Source organism: Elaeis guineensis, chromosome 1, assembly GCF_000442705.2.
Source record: "Elaeis guineensis isolate ETL-2024a chromosome 1, EG11, whole genome shotgun sequence".
Taxonomy (NCBI): Eukaryota; Viridiplantae; Streptophyta; class Magnoliopsida; order Arecales; family Arecaceae; genus Elaeis; species Elaeis guineensis.
Genome location: NC_025993.2, coordinates 2,417,933 through 2,432,220, shown reverse-complemented (window position 1 = coordinate 2,432,220; position 14,288 = coordinate 2,417,933). Strand labels below are relative to the sequence as shown.

General features: G+C 47.1%; 1 long non-coding RNA gene across 1 annotated transcript in view; it reads left to right on the top strand.

Annotated features, from left to right (window-relative positions):
- The first annotated feature begins 6,260 nt into the window (after positions 1 to 6,260).
- The window catches only part of LOC114913914 (uncharacterized), a 70,030-nt gene continuing 62,002 nt past the window's right edge, over positions 6,261 to 14,288 (top strand). The window contains exon 1 of the long non-coding RNA XR_012137874.1: positions 6,261 to 6,522. This is a non-coding gene — a long non-coding RNA (uncharacterized lncRNA). The remainder of the gene's footprint in view (positions 6,523 to 14,288) is intronic.

The window sequence follows — 14,288 nt, the reverse complement described above, 5'->3', positions numbered from 1 at the left end:
TTTGTCTTGGGATAGTGGTCATATGTTTTCGAATTTTTCTCTATTTTTAATTTTTAAAATATGTGAGTCAATCCAACCAAACTCTAAATAATTCAATTAAAACTCTTATTTTTATCATATGATTTAGATAAATTCGAAGTTTATCAAAATTATTTTGAAAAAATAATTCTAAATTTAATAAATTTTTTTTATAGAAAGATTCTTCTATCGGTAACTACTAAATCACCAAACTATTCTCAAATGTTTCATTTACAATTTAGGTAGTCTAGTCTATTTGTCAGCGAGGCATGCATGTGTATAATTGTTTTTCTTTTTTGCTATGACTCCAGAAGTTTTGTGCAAGTATGTGCATGACATGGTTTTGGGGTTGGAACCAAGGCTATGCATGCATGTAACTTGATCAAATATTCATCAGTCATTTACTTAGGTTACCCTTATCCTTTCAAGGGTCTTCTCTTAGGTGGAGTTTAGCTGATTTCAAATGGAAGGACATGGCAAGATTAATGCTGAAATAGACTCAAGTTGTCCTCAATTTAAGTGGTCAAAATTTGTAATGCAACAACCTGGAGCATCCAATCAATAGCTACCATCTACACAGCCTAGGTCAGGCAACCTTTATTTGGGAGAAGGCCCACCCTAACTCCTTGTGATAGCTATCTTAGCATAAGCCTATCATAAAATCATTACCCAATCTATTTGTTTCTGCCACCTATCCTGCTACATAAATGCATGGTCAGACGACTCAAGAATAGCACCTTCCTATTTCTTGAAAATTTAATGCCTTAATAAATATACCTATCATCAAGAAACAAATTGTCAAGCTAGAGATGATTTTTAAAGGTTAAACCATGAAGAGTCTTAGCTCACACAACAGAAGATCATGAAAAATAATAATCTCTATGCATCTCAATACCAAATTTGTTGCCCTTAATTACCACCTATCCTACTCCATAATGCATTGGTGAGTGGCACCTTCCAATTTCTTCTGAACCAAATCCTCTCATTCTTCTTCTGAACTCAATCCTCTCATAATCCATCATTTTATTTACAACATGAAAGACCCTTAATTTCTCAAGTTTGGCAGAACTTCAAATCCTATCTAATTATCGACTTGATGCTTCTTTTTTTTTTTTTCATTTTGAGTAATTATGTTGTTATAAGATGTTTTAACCTGCACTTTAAATTGAACAAAATAATCTGGTTTGGCCCTGGCCCTGTTCTTTTATGTTTTTATCTCCTTGAATTGCACGTATATAATAAAGATATTGCCTCCAAAAACTCAAATTCTTAAAAATTTGTGCTCATTTTGTATATACAAATCAGTTCTCTTTCTTTGTGGTGCCAGATGAGTGATTCATTGAGAGCATCCTTGAACAACTAAAATTCACCTACTCAGTAATTTTTGGGTTGTTCTCGGTCTCCTCCTGCTATTATTATGAACCGTCCAACCTTCTGACATCCTTCAATGCAATGCGATGTGACTTCGATGGCTGCGTTCCGGCTTAACTTGGCAACATTATGACCCTTCCGGAAGAGCAATAAATCAGTGCACGTATGGTCTCACAACTACTTATAGCCTTGCGAACCGGTTCGGCTCCCCTAGCCTCAAAGGAGACCGTTTATTTCCAAATGACCGTACGACACTAGTGATTGATAAGGATTACATTTATGAAACAAGATGCCTAATTGACTAACCTATCCATTTTCTTATATTTTTATAGATAAATAAATTATTTTTCTATAAATAATTTTTGTCTATCAAAATAAAGATAAATTCTTATCCATGAATTATTTTCCTATCATTCAAAAATATACGTTTTTTATTTTGTTTCTAGCGTATCCTAATTCTATAATAATAATATCGGAGGGTAACTTTGTGATATTGGGATGTTGATGTTAAACATTAAATTAGATCTGGACAGATGAAGAAGAATGAATAGTTATAATTTTTTATTTTATAAAAAATTATTGAAATAGATTTTTTTTTTTTCAATGAGCTTCAAAATAGAATAGTTCTCCTTCCAAATATTCCTCTCTGTTAAACTCCGACGAAGATGAGATTAGATCCTAAGTCACTAGATCACCCAAGGAAATGAGAATTGGTTGATATTTTCTTTTTTTTTTTTTCCTTTTTGTTGGATCTAGGTGGTGCTTAATTCAAACACATTCTATGAGAATTATGAGGATGTCTCATAAAATGAGAATTATGATATTGTATGCTGTTCTATGATTCTCCTCTATCCAAATACAATTCAGTCGCAGCATCAGAATTCAGAGGGCAGATGATTTATTTAGTCAAAGACTGCAGACTTAAAGAAAGAATGCAGTGCCAAAGAAAGAATAGGGAGAGAGGGGAAGAGAGAATCTCCAAAAGCTTCAAGGGCTCCATATTTTATTTCTTTCAGTTAGAGACTGTTTGACTGGTTCGACCAGTCCTCTCTTTGAACTCATGACAGGATGTATGATGGAATGAATCAATTATTTAGAGTTTTTGGACTTTTTAATTGCAAGTTACTTTGCTCAGCTTGTCTTATTTGCTGGGGGATAGGAGGCATAAGGAATAAGCATCATGGAGATTTCAGCTTTGACTTGTTTGCAGCCTTATAGAGAATTCTTTTCCATTCTATTTTGTTCTCACATCATGAAGGTATATTTATTTAATTGGTAAATGCTTTTGCTAAGAAAGCTGTCAGGTATTTGCCTTGTGGAAATGATCTGTTATCTTTAACTTGTTGCACTTTAATTGTATTAATACTAATTAAACAAAACATAATGGAGTGGGCAGGATGAGGATATTGGCATCAATAATGTTAACAAGGGAGGATGTTTGAGGACTCCTTGATCATGAAGTTGGTGAGACCAATAGTTTCTTAACAAGGTTTAGAAACCCATAGAGGAGAGTTAAACCATGCTATATCGATGTATGTGATTATTTTTTCATCCAAAAGTTTTATCTTTAAATAAGAGTTAAAGATTTGGCAAGGTAATAATTTATTTCTTTTTCATTTTCTTTTTCCTTTGCTGCATGTCTAACTAATGTGGAGAAAGGAATACTTAAGCAAGCAAACTTGATACAAGATATGTTAATGATGGAATCAGATATTTTGGTGTTGGTATGTTTGTGGCCTTAGGTTAGTTAGTTAGCATCCCTCTTCATTTCGAAGAAGTGAGGATTCGAGCCCAGGGCCGTCGCAAACATATGTATACAAAAAATACATTAGAATTTTAGGTGTAACCATTATAGTTGTGGTGTCATTCACCTGCATCTTATGGCTACCATGTGGAAGGCTAGTTAAAATGGGCCTAGAGACCCTTATCTCAGAAGAAAAAGAAATTGGCCTCTCTTCTAGAATTATAAACAAATAAGAAATAGCTATTAACATTCCTAGTTTCTTGTCATCTGAAGAAAAATTAGTAATGAGTGAAAAATTTCTTAGTCTCTCAAGCACCAAAGTTAAAAAGCCACTAATGAAAATATATATCTTTACAATGATTTTAACATAGTTATATGTAAACTAGTATCTTGTGAATCTCTTCTAAGGATGATGATTTAACATCTTGATCAAGAATGCTGTCTTCTTATCCAGTTATCCCTAAAGACCTCTTGAGAATTTGATTGGTCTTGCAAGAGTGTGCATGTGTACATATGTTTTTGTGTGTGCGTGAGTGTGTGGTGTGTGTGTGTGAGAGAGAGAGAGAGAGAATTTGGCCTTATGAATGTCTAGGGATATAGGGCCCCTGACAACTTGACCTGGATCTTTCAGGCATTGTCAATATTTAATAAACTCATCTTAGTCTAGAGATGACTTTCTAGTAATTCTAGCTTATTGACCTCATCATTAGAACAACTAATTATGTACTCGTTTCGTACAGATGCTAAATTAGATCATAACTCCATGTACAGTGTCTATCATTTTTTTCCCTGAGCTTGAGGCTGAGTCTCATTGTTGTGCCCATGAGTGCTACCTCACCATTCTTGGAGGAATCTTGGGAGGAAAATGGATGAGAATAAGAGAAGCAAAGAGCAAGAACTGGCACAATTAAAGATCTGCTTCCAATGTTTAGAGATGAGACAATTTGATTCCTGTTAAGACCAGAGTTATTTCTAGTCATAAGAGAAATCAAGGTCGATCTATCCTCTGGACTGATTGTCATTTTACATTTAGTTTCTTTTATCACAAACTTTGTCACTGACTCTTGATTTTGATACACACCTTGTGTTAAATCTCTAAATTGTGCATAAATGTGTGGAGACCGTCTATACGACTATAATGGAATTATGTGCGAAAAGAGAAGCAACTATGTAGAAGAGATGATGCATAAAGCACCAACTTTTTAAGGCCAAACAATAAATAAAAATCAAATGTAGATGATAATTTTATTTTTTACAAATATTTTATAATAATGGAAACTCTTGCGCATCCATCATTTGTTTGATGCTTGGTGATCTGCATATAACTTTGTGCAAGGAAGTATCCCTTGCACATAGATGGGAATTCAACATAATGGTGAAGTATGTGAGATAATATGAATATCGGCGTGGGAAATGGAATAGTTTAACTCTAAATGAAAATATTAAATACAATGATTTGAACTTTACATGATTTATCTTAAAAATATTATATAATTATTTGATATATCCTATTCCATTAAAAGAGTTGTATCTCCGACTAAATAGAATCACAATGTGAACAACCAAATTGTGAGACATGGGAAAACAACATTTCTAGAAAGAAATAAAGAAAATCATGGTACTCTTTTTTTCTTCTTTTAAGAGGAAAGGAGGAGATCAACTTATATTTCAAGTATTTCTTTATCTCAGTTTCGAATCTAGAAACTTTGTTTGGTAAGCAAAGAAGTAACCACTAAAGCAAGTTTATGAAAATTGTGATAGTTTCATTCACTCCCCTTCCCAATATCTTGTATTAAAATAAATCCTTATAAACCATAACCATCAAGGTATTAGTTTATCAAGTTGATAGTTCCTGTCAGTTGGACCAAATAATTTGAGATCGAATCTTGTCTTTATTAAAATTTTAGAGGGTAGAGATTTCGGGAGAGTCCTGCCCGCACCATATAGCTTGATTGTGTACCTCATTTCTACGGCCTTCTATCGAAAATACAAACTGAACTATTGTCCCATAAAAGTTAATATATAAATTATACATGCATGATAGATTTGGTGCTTATCTTTGTTTACAATTCTAGTTCTGCCCTTTTTTTTTTCTGTTTTCCTTTTGGGGTTTCAGAAGAGATCCTGTTTAGTGGTGGTGGATGACAAGCTCATCTTTGAGCGGTGATGGTGACTGACTAACGGGATGCCACATCACTTCATTTTCTCTTTCTCTTAAGAGGTAGTTCTTTTACGGATAAAAGATTTATCTAAAAATTCATATTTTTAGATAAATATTTTTTTAAATAATATTTAAATAAAAAATAATTTATTTATATTTGTTTACACATAAAAATGACTTCGAAATTGGTTACTCATGTTTTTTTACTATACTACTTTCTTAGATAAATTGGTAAAATTTATCTATATTTCCCATGATATTCTTTATGCTTTTTAGATTTAAATAAGTTATTAAGCATTGAATGATGGGGACATTGTAAATAAGATGGTCATTTTATATATAGTATTAAATATCTATTTTACTAACTGATAGAAAAATGATTTAACTATCTCTGGATGAATAGAATTTTTTTTTATTTTATGGATAAATATTATCATGATAAAATAATTTATCTATATTAAAAAATATGAGAATATGGATAAGTTGATCAATGAAAAAATTGATCAATTTTTTTATGATATTTATTTATAAAAGAATGATTTTTAACATAATTTTTTTTTTCAAAAATAAAGGGGTGAAAGCTTCAAAATATTTTGAGATATGTCTCTTTAAGATGCCATCCAACGGTTGATATCGTGAAGAAGATTGATCATCCTTTCGCGCGCAAGATACAACGCGAACCCTCCACCCATGCCAACCGTGTAGGTCGTGACCGCTCCCTCTCTTTTTACGTCTCCTTTATTTTGCTTATTATTTCTCCCTCCCCTTCTTTAAATCTCTTGCCACGGCTTTATCTTTAGGGCTCCACGGATCCCCTTCTTCCCGCCAACACCCTCAGTTCGCGATTCAAATTGCGGCGCGAAAGGACGGTGCTTTCGGCGCGAAAGGTCGAAAGTTCAGGCGACGTGCCCGACCAACGGTCAACCCCATGCAATAGAAAAGAATCCCTTCCCAGGTGATCCTCTTCCACTGACTTTGCTTTTTAATGAGAAGAGCATTTCTTATCAAAAAAAAAGAAGGCTAGAAGAGCATCATTACTTCTTGCTTTGGTCCTCAATTCGGATCAATTGGAATGATTTGGTCATCTGAGAAGTGTTCTTTTAGTTTTTCTTTCCCCCCCTCATTTCTAAAGTAGATTTCAGTAAATATGGAATGAGATCTGAGCGAGTGGTTCTGGAGACTGGTTTCCTGAAGAAACTGCGAAGGAATGTCATTTGATATCGTGCAGGTAGGAAAGAAAAAGATTTATTTGAATAACCAAAGTGTCCAAGAATTGAATTAATTTTGCAGAGTAATTTATTATCTCTTTTTTAAATTGATGATGATGAAATGTTAATTATAGTGATGACTGGAAGTACGATATCAAATTGCAGGTTACCTCTTTTACAATTAAATTTGTCTATGGGAAGAGCGCATTATGTATGTTACAATGACAATCAAGGGCAAAGACTGCCTTTAATTTGCATTGCTGATCGTAAAACATGTTCTGAGGTCATTAATATTCAGCAGATGCAAAAAAGGGTCAAGTTAGGAAACTTTTCATCTGAGATAATTATTTCATGATTTTAAACTGTAAATAAGTTGGTGCCTGGGTTTTTTATTGGCATACATTCTTGCCTTGCTGCTAAGCATTCTGCCTTGTTTCTATCCTATAGAGTCTGAAGACTCTGAACATTGAAGTTCTATTATGGCAAGCCAATCTTGACTAGAAATTTTCACTTTCAAATATTCTACAAATACCTTTGTTGCGGCCAATCGCCGGGAAGCGTGCACCTGCAAAAGGAAGTCCGCACTGACCGGAGGCGGCTCCGGCGGGGACCCTCCGACGGTCAAGTCAGAGAGGTGACTGGGCAACAGTGAAATACAGACAGAGAGCTCTGAGAAAGAGAGAGGGAGAGAGAGAGGAGCGAGCCTGCGTATGTGGGAGAGACGGGCGGATCGACCCCTTGCACTGTTGCCTTCCCCGGTATATATAGTGGAGCTAGGTATGGCGCCGTCATTAATGGCGCGGACAAGTGAGGAACTGTCAACTCACTGTGGGCTGTCAGAGCCGTCGTGAAAACGTCACGTCGCCGCGCGGCCGTCTAATCACCAGGGTTGACCAGGCTCTCGGCGGGACAATGCCCCTAGGTAACTGTGCCGCATGTCCGTGTCAGAGCTGACAACGTCTGGCGGCTGTACGGCGGTTGGAGGAGTCAGCCGACCCTAGGTCGGCAGCCAGCGGAGCGGCGTCGGGTTCCTCCGGTCGGTCGGCGAGCTTCATGTAAGTCGGGCCTCAGACCCCCGGGTTCAGTCGGTCGGGACGGTCACGCCCGACATACCCCAAGTCGGCGATTAGCCGCTGATGGCTCCCGTCAGTCGGTCGCCCCGACCGACGATCGGTCGGCCTATCGGCCAGTCGGAGTCGTCCAACGGGGGTGGTCAGGCTGTCAGGCGGTCGGACGGTCGGGGTCCAGTCGGTCGGACGGTCGGGCCGTCCAGTCGGTCGGGCCCTCCGGTCGGTCGGACGGTCGGGCCGTCCAGTCGGTCGCCCCGACCGACGATCGGTCGGCCTATCGGCCAGTCGGAGTCGTCCAACGGGGGTGGTCAGGCTGCCAGGCGGTCGGACGGTCGGGCCGTCCAGTCGGTCGGACGGTCGGGCCGTCCAGTCGGTCGGACGGTCGGGCCGTCCAGTCGGTCGGGCCCTCCGGTCGGTCGGGCCCTCCGGCAGTCGGGCCCTCCGACAGTCGGTCGGTCAGCGGGTATTCCCCAACAGTTGCCCCCCTCCACTCCCAAGTCGGGTGGCGGACTGGCCGAGGCTTCCATTCGGCAGCAATTCCGGACGACTGGGAGTGGATTTGTCGCATGTGTAGATCCGACCGTACTGTCGGATGATCCGATGTCAGACGTCTCATGGATGTCCAGCGATCCGGACGTCCAGTCGACGTCAGAGGTCACGTCGGCGTCAGGTGTCAGACGCCACGTCTTGTCGTCGTCAGTCGTCACGTCGGTGTCAGAAGATCGGGCGCCGGACGATACGGCGTCAGTCGATCGGATATTCGGCGCCGATCGCGAAAGAGAGGGCCGCTGTCAGGCGTCCCGTCGGGAACGCGAACCGGCGCGGGCGCGTGAATGCGGGGCCGCGCCCCGCGTGCCGCATGTCAAGGTGGTTGGCCGGCGCCCCTCCGGCATTTAATGCGGGCGGTGCGGCCGTCCCAGGGCGGGGCGCGCCGAATCTTCCGCCAACCGGGGGGCGCCACGCGTCGCGCATCTGCAGGTCTTCGGTCGGCGCGGAAGGATCTCGGCCGTCGGTCGGCCCTATATATATAGGACCTCCCGGACCCTGACCCACATTTGCCACATCTCGCTAGGGAAACTCTGTCGGGCGATTTTTCAGTCGTCGCGGGCAGAGCTCTTCTTCGCCTGCGGAGGGTCCATCCGGTTCGTGGTCCTCCTTTTCCTTCTTCCTTCCTTTCTTCTCTTTCTCCTCTTTCGGTCCCTGCATAATGACCAGGAAACCGACTCAGGGAGCTCGGTCGGGGAACTCGACCGACGACACCCGATCGGCTCCGGAAGATGAGGCCTCCTCGCTTTCGGGGCCGAACGTCGATCAGCTTCGGGAGCACTATCGCATCCCGGAGCAGTTTCGGCTCTCCGCTCCAGGGGCCGGCGGTCGGGTCAACAACCCTCCGCCTGGCGATCTGGCGCTGTACGTTGAAGACCTTCGCGCGGGTCTTCGACTTCCGATTCCGGAGTTCGTCCGGAATCTGCTTGATTACTACGGACTCTGTCCGGCGCAACTGGCGCCGAACTCTGTTCGGCTAATCATTTCTTTCGCGCTGTTGTGTCAACTCTTGCCGACCAACCCCGCGTTTCCCTCTTCCGGGCCTTCTTTGTGCTCCGACCCCACCCTAAAGCCCGAGGGTGGTGGCTCTTCAACCCCCGGAAGGGTCTTGCTTTCATAACTGGTCTTCCATCGTCCATTCATGGATGGAAGAACCAGTTTTTCTTTGTTTCCTCCTCCTCTTCTTGGGGCTTTCCTTCTCGTTGGGGTACACCCCGAACGGAGGCCAACGACAACAGTCGGGTGGATGCGGACGACCGGGAGGACTTCCACCGACTGAAGGACATGTCGGTACCGAAGCAGAGGGAGCTTGTTACCGAACAAGCTCTCTATGACGCCGGCTTGAGTCTGGTCCCCCGAATAGGTATCGCCCGATCCTCTGGCTTTTCTTTTTGTCCATCTTTTGGTCGGCTTTTGGTCCAGCCATTAATTCTTTTGTCGGTATTGCAGGGACACCACCGAGGATGAGACCGACTGATGCCGAGATTCGGCAGTTCGCCAAGAGGAAGAGGCCTGCATCGGGGGCCGGCCCTTCGCGTCCTGTAAAGAAGCCAACCCCAGCCCCGCCGATCGTCGAGTCGTCGGCAACCGACCAGTCGGAGCCGGTCATAGCTCTTGCGGCTCCGGCGGTCCGAGTCGAGGAGGGGCCGACTGAAGAGGCGGCCGAAGGAGTATCGGTATCTTCGCCTATGCGGGTGGAGCCGGATGACGTTCGGGAAACCGAACATCGTCCGGCGGCGTCCGTCGGCGCAACAGGGGGCGCCGGATCAAACTCCAGCGTCCCGTCGCTGCCAGTCCCGTCGGTCGGGGCAGCTGATCGGGGGAAAGCCCCGATGGAGCCCGCGGAGGAGGATAGGTCGGGGGGCCGGTCGATGCCCCCAAGCGCCTACTACCCCGAGGATGCGTCGGCGTTGGCCGACCACGATCTTGCGAGGAGGTTGTGCCAAGGAATCCTCCTCCCAACCGATGTGGGGTTGCTGCGAACTCGGCAGGTGTCCGAGATGTTGTCTCGGTTCTACCCGACAATGGTCGAGGTAAGCTTCGGGTCCTCCCTTCCTTAGAGATTTTCCTTAGGAATTTTTGCTTATCATGCGATTCTGACGAAGCTTTTTGATCGGCAGCTGATCTTCACAATGTCCGAACTTGAGGTCGGGTACCGAAGGTTCGGCAACGTTCGGGCAGCCTTCAAGGAGAGGTCGGCGGCGGCCGAAGCTGAGAGGGCGATGCTGGCCGAGCAACTCCTGCAGTCGGCCGACCGGGAGGCCAAGTTAGTCGACGAGGTCTCCCGGCTTGGGTCCGAACTGCAGTCGGCCAAGAAGGAGGCCAAGCACAAAGGTCGGGCCGTACGCCGCCTTCGACGCGAACGGGATGGTGCAGCTGCCGAACTCAAAGGGGAACGCGAGCAACTCCGGGCCAGCCTGGAGAAGCTCGCGGAAGCCGAAGAGGAGCTGTCCATCGCCCAGATCGACGCCGAAATGGCGAAGGTCGAGGCGGAGTCGGCGAGGGAGGAGCTCGCCCGAGCCGAGGACGAGGCGATGTCGGCGAGAGAGTCGGCCGAACGGGCGGTGGAGGACTTCCGGTCCTCCGACCGATACCGGGAGGAGATGCTCGAATCGAGCTTCGCCTCATACCGGGTCGGGTTCGAGGATGGTCGGGACGCCGTCCATGCCTTGTACCCGGAGGTGGACGTCAGCCGCGTCGTCCCGCCGTTCGCCGAGGAAGGAGCCGAAGAAGAAGCCGACCAGCCGTCGGGAGGCGTCATCCTAGCGGAGGAAGCTATCCCGGGGCAGGGGCCGACCGAAGCTCCTTTACCGATGGAGGACATCCTTCTGCCGTTGACCCAGCGCTGCTTTCAGTCGAGACGCCGATCATTCCCGATCCTCCGTCGGTTGAAGAGATCGACCAGGACGAATGATCGGCCCAGCCGACCGTCTTCCCTTTTTGTTTCTTTTTGAAAATACATGTAATCGGGCTTCGACCCGACTCTGTAATTCCTTTTTATCAATGAATGAAACTTCTTTCTTTCTCTCCTTGTTTGTAATGCCGACCATTGCTACGACGTGGAACCTTAGTCACTAACTTAAGCAAGTCGCCAACTTACGTAAGCCGATAGGACTTCGACAATTTGTGCAGCCCCGAAGGTAGAATGCGTCCCGACTTTAGGTCGGCTTCGGGTAGTTGAAGTTGCCAGTTGGGTCCATCCGTTGAGTCGGGAGCCGACCGAACCTGGTAAAGGTTAGGGGGTCGGACTTCCGTAGATGCATTTAGTCGGTCATTTGCGTCGCAATGTCGGGGAACGATAGTAAGTCGGGTCTCCACTCTCCTGCGTCGGGTTCCATGTCTTTTGACAGACGGTGGCAAGCCGAATGTCGTTCAGCCGGCCGTAGGTCGGTCGGCGAGTAGTGAGTGCGGCTAAGGTCGCGTCATGTGATAGACGGTGGTAAGTCGAATATCCCTCGACCGGCCGTAGCCTGGTCGGAGGTCGCGGCAATAGTCGCGTGGGCTTTTAGCTTTTTCTCGGTCGGGGCCCGATCGGCCTGTCGGCCGATGGATTCTGCCCGAAAATTCGACCGTAGAGGGAGCATGAACTCCCGTTGCAACAGCTGCATCGGCCTTTGTCAGGGGCGGATGTGTTGCCGAAAGTCGAAGGAGTGTAACTCCCGTTTATAAGAGTCCGTCGGCCCTTGTGAAGGTCCGACGAGTCGTCGAAGGAGTATTGACTCCCGTCATCGTAGATGCATCGGTCCGTGTAAGGGGCCGATGTGTCGTCGGTGCCAGGTCCGCGTCGATGCGTCGGGGCTGAGCGCCGATCAGTAGTCGAAGAGTTAGAACTCCGATTTTTCAAACTGAACTTGTATTCCGACAATTGAATTACAGAATTCACTGGTAATACAGCTTCAAGTTGTCGGCGTTCCAAGTCCGGGGAATGGGCTTCCCCTCAAGGGTCTCCAGCCGATAGGCTCTCGGCCCGAAGGTGTCAGCAACCTTGTAGGGTCCTTCCCAGTTGGGAGCCAGCTTTCCTTGATCCAAGGGCTTCGACACTTCTGCCTTCCTCAAGACTAGGTCGCCAGGCCTGAAGAGCTTTGGTCTGACCTTGGCGTTGTAATACCGGAGCGACCCTCTGTCGGTATGAGGCCATTCGGATTTGAGCCTCATCTCACAGTTCGGGGAGAAGGTCTAGGTCGGCCCTCCGACTTTCGGAGTTGCCTGGCTCTTGGTACTACTCGACCCTTGAAGATGGCTGGCCAATCTCGAGCGGGATCATAGCTTCTGTCCCGTAGGCCAAACTGAACGGCGACTCCCCGGTCGGGACGCGGGGGGTCGTTCGGTAAGCCCACAGAACGGAGCCCAGCTCGTCGACCCAGAGACCTTTGGCTTCGTTCAGTCGGGTCTTGAGTCCATGGAGCAAGGTTCGGTTGGTCACCTCAACCTCACCGTTGGACTGCGGGTGCCCGACTGAAGTCAGTCGATGACGGATATGGAACCTGGTGCAGAAGTCTTTGAAGTCTTGGTTGTCGAATTGCCGTCCGTTGTCGGTGATGATGGTGTGCGGCAATCCGAACCTGAAGATGATGGACTTTTGGATGAAGTCCTCCATCTTCCGCTCGGTGATCTGCGCCAAGGGCTCGGCCTCGACCCACTTCGTGAAGTAGTCGATGGCGACGACGATGAACTTCCTTTGGCCCGACGCCGGTGGGAAGGGGCCGAGAATATCGACTCCCCACTGAGCGAAGGGCCATGGAGCGACAATGGGAGCGATTTGGCTGGCCGGTTGGTGCTGAATATTGGCATACTTCTGGCATGGCTCGCACCTTCGGACCAACTCTGCCGCATCCTTCCTCATGGTCGGCCAGTAGTAGCCTTGTCGCAAGACCTTGAAGGCTAAGGACTTGCCCCCCAAGTGATTCCCACAAATTCCTTCGTGAACCTCTCGGAGAGCGTAGTCAGCGTCGGCCGGTCCCAAGCACCTGAGCAGAGGGAGGGAGAACGACCTTTTGTAGAGTCGGCCGTCCATGATCACATATTGCGACGCCGACCATCGGAGTCGCTTGGCCTCCGTGGGATCTTCGGGACCGGTCCCGTTGGTGAGGTACCGGACGATCGGGTCCATCCAACTTGGTTCGGACGTCAGCTGCTGCACTTCTTCGACCCGATCGATGCTCGGCTGCTGGAGGTTTTCGACGAACGTCCGACCCAAAGAATCATAGGCCGACGTTGCCAACCTGGAGAGACATCGGCGCGGGCGTTCTCCGATCTGGAGATGTGGGAGATCTCGAAATACTCGAGGTGTGCCGCGAGGTCCTTCACTTTCTGAAGATACTTGATCATGGTCGGATCTCGCGCCTCGAAGTCGCCCTTGACCTGCCCCACGATCAGCTGAGAGTCGGAGAATGCCCGGAGGCTGTCGATGCCCAGCTCCTTCGCCATCCTCAAGCCCGCGAGGAGTGCCTCGTATTCGGCTTGATTGTTGGACGCCTTGAAATCGAACCGGAGGGCGTATTCGGTGACTACCCCATCCGAACTCGTGAGCAGGAGCCCGGCCTCGCTTCCCTGAGCGTTGGAGGCTCCGTCGATGTGGAGTACCCAGGTAGAGATCGGGTCTGGCTCAGAGACCGTATCTCGTCCCGGGTCTTCAGCTCCCGACCCTCGGTCGGTCGTCGGGCATTCGGCGATGAAGTCGGCCAAGACCTGGGCCTTCAAGGCAGGCCTTGGCCGGTACTGAATGTCGAACTCGCTAAGCTTCATCGCCCACTTAGCGAGTCGTCCGGATGTGTCGGGTCGGCGCAGTATGGCCCTCAGGGGCCGGTCGGTGAGTACCACAATGGCGTGGGCCTGGAAGTATGGTCGGAGCCGTTGCGCGGAGACGGTCAAGGCGAAGATCATCTTTTCCGTCTCCGAGTATCTGGCTTCGGCGCCGTGGAGCACTTTGCTGGTGTAGTAGATGGGCTGATGAGTTCGGCACTCGTTTTCCCGAACAAGCACCGAACTGATCGCCTCAGAAGATGTGGCCAAGTAGAGATACAAGGTCTCCCCGACCTGCGGCTTTACAAGCAGCGGCGGGGAAGCCAAGTACCTTTTCAGGTCTTCAAAGGCTGTTCGCACTCATCCGACCAAGAAAAACCGTTCGCCTGGCGCAGGGTCTTGAAGAACGGGAGGCACCTTTCAGCTGA